This window comes from Chrysochloris asiatica, unplaced genomic scaffold (assembly GCF_000296735.1).
Source record: "Chrysochloris asiatica unplaced genomic scaffold, ChrAsi1.0 scaffold00028, whole genome shotgun sequence".
In the NCBI taxonomy this organism is placed as follows: Eukaryota; Metazoa; Chordata; class Mammalia; order Afrosoricida; family Chrysochloridae; genus Chrysochloris; species Chrysochloris asiatica.
In genome coordinates, this window is record NW_006408546.1 from 7,993,372 (window position 1) to 7,996,533 (window position 3,162).

Below are 3,162 nucleotides of genomic sequence, written 5' to 3' on the forward strand. Positions count from 1 at the left end.
GTGTTGGAGGAGAATACTAAAAGTGCCATGGGCTGCCAAAAGAACCAATACATCTGTTTTGGAAGAAGTGCAGCCAAAGTGCTCCTTTGAGGCCAGGATGGCTAAACTTTGTCTCTCATACTTTGGACATATTGTCAGGAGGGAACAGTCGCTGGAGAAGGATATCATGCTTGGTAAGATGGAGGGTCAGAGACAAAGAGGAAGACCCCCAACGAGATGGACTGTCCAGGTGGCAGCATTGATGGACTCAAGTGTGGCAGCTGTAGTGAGGTTGGCCCAGGTTTGGACATTGTTTCATTCTGCTGTGCATGGGGTCGCTATGAGACGGTTCTGACTCAATGGCACTTGACAACAACAACAACAACATGAGAGAACAAAGTCTGGCCATCTTGGCTTCTAAGAAGCATTCTGGTTGTACTTTTTTCAACACATATTTGTTTGCTCTTTTGGCAGTCCATGGTACCTTTAATACTTTCCTCCAATACCATAACTCAAATGCATCAATTCTTCTACAGTCTTCCTACTTACTGTCCAACTTTCACATATATATGAAGCAACTGAAAATGCTCTGGCTTGGGTCATGCTCACTTTGGTCTTGAACACTTTAAAGAAGTCTCATGCATATTTGCTTAATACAATATGTCACCTGAATTTCTTGACTGCTGCTTCCATAAGTGTTGATGGTAGATTCAAGCAAAACGAAGTCTTTGACAACTTCAATCTTCTCTACATTTATCATGATGTTATTTATTGGTCCAGTAGTGAGGATTTTTGTTTTCTTTACATTGAGGTATAACCCATACCCTAAGGTTGTGAACTTTGATTCCGTATTTTAGATCCTTTTCCTTCCTTGCTAGTAAATGAAACAATGTATGTAAACTGTCTGGTGCAAATTAATGCCTAATTAATGTGAGGGGACTTGAATAAATTTGAAAATACATGTATTAACTGGGTTATCATAGGACAGAATACAATCAAGATGGCAGATCGGGTAGACGTGCAGTGAGGATCTCAGTCATCAACAACACAGAATACCATGACAAGCTCAGGGGATGGTGCTAGAACTCTTGAACCACATATAAAGGAATATTTAGAAGATTGGAAGGCTTATAGCTAGAGGAATTTGGAGCAGAATCATATTGCTTTCAACTTCAAGACACTCAGCTATTCCCAGAGCCACCATCTTGGGAGAGACCAAGTGGGGGAAGGATCAGAACAGCCACAAATGCCTGACAGAACCACAGAGATACAGATGTAGACATTCATTTTTTGGTATCTGTTCATTGGTCTCTCGCTGTCTGTGCTCCTCCATTCTGGTGACTAGAAGGGATGCCTAAGCGAATGGATACCCGCCCCACCCCCCACCCCAAGGGTTCTACTACTCATGCGCACAGATCTCCTTGAAATTTAAAGTGACAGTTTCCACTTAAAACCAAACAGCTACCACTTGTCTGTCAGTTTGTCGTACTGTGGTGGCTTGTGAGTTGCTGTGATTCTGAAGGCTATGCCAGCAGGCTCACCCATGGTGGACACGTTTCTGATGACCTTCCAGACAAAAAAAGACTAAAAAAGACTAGGAAGAAAGAATGACAAACTGCTTCTGAATATTTAATCACTGAAAACCTTATGAATAGCAGAAAAACACTGTCAGATATAGTGCCAGAAAATGAGTCCCTCAGGTTGGAAGGCACTAAAAATGCGATTGGGGAAGAGCTGCCTCTTCCAAGTAGAGTTGACTGCCATAAAGCCAATGGAGTAAAGCTTGTGGAGAAAAGCCCACAGGACCATCATCTGCTGATGGTGCACAACTCAAAATTAAGAGAAACAACTGTAAACATCCATTGAAAATCGGAACATGGAATGTACAAAGTATGAATCTGGGAAAATTGGAAGTTGTCAAAAACGAAATGGAACACATAAACATCGATATATTAGGCATTAGTGAGTGAAATGGACTGGTATTGGCCATTTTGAATCTGACAACCACAGGTTTACTAAACCAGGAATAACAAATTTTAAAAATGGTGTTGCATTCATCATCAAAAAGAACATATCTAGATCAGTCATGAGGTACAATGCTGTATGTGATAGGATAATATCCATGCGCCTACAGGGAAGACCAGTTAATACCACTATTACTCAAATTTATGCACCAACCACTAAAGCCAGTGAGGACGAAATAGAAGAATTCTACCAACTTCTTCAATCTGAAATTGATCAGACATGCAATCAAGATGTATTGCTCATTACTGGTGATTGGAATGCAAAGGTTGGGAGCAAAGAGGAAGGACCAGTAATTGGAAAATGTGGCCTTGGTGATAGAAATGATGCTGGAGAACGCATGATAGAAATCTGTAAAACCAATGATTTGTTCATTTCAAATACCTTCTTTAGACAACATAACAGACAAGTGTACACATGGACCTCACCAGAAGAAAAACATAGAAATCAAATTGACTACATCTGCAAAAAGAGAAGATGGAAAAGCTCCATTTAATTGGTGAAAACAAGGCAGGGGCAGACTGGGGAACAGTCTATCAATTACTCATATGCAAATTCAAACTAAAGCTTAAGAAAATGAAAGTAAGTCCACAAGAGCAAAAATATGACATTGAATATATCCCATCTGAATTTAGACATCATTTGAAGAACAGATTTGAATCATTAAACACTAAAGACCAAAGACCAGAAGAGCTATGGGATGACATCAAGAACATGATACATGAAGAAAGCAAAAAGTCATTGAGAAGATAAGAAAGAAGTAAAAGGTGAAAATGGATGTCTGAAGAGTCACTGAAACTTGCTCTCCAGCATTGTTGTTGTTGTTGTCGTCAGGTGCCATCGAGTCAGAACCGACTCATAGCGACCCCATGTACAGCAGAACGAAACAATGTCCAATCCTAGGCCAACCTCACTACCGCTGCCACACTTGAGTCCATCAATGATGCCACCTGGCCAATCCATCTCCTTAGGGGTTTTCATCTTTTTCTCTGACCCTCCACCTTACCCAGCATGACATCCTTCTCCAGCGACTGTTTCCTCCAGACAATATGTCCAAAGTATGAGAGATGAAGTTTAGCCATCCTGGCCTCCAAGGAGCACTCTGGCTGCACTTCTTCCAAAACGGATCTATTGGTTCTTTTGGCAATCCATGGCACTTTC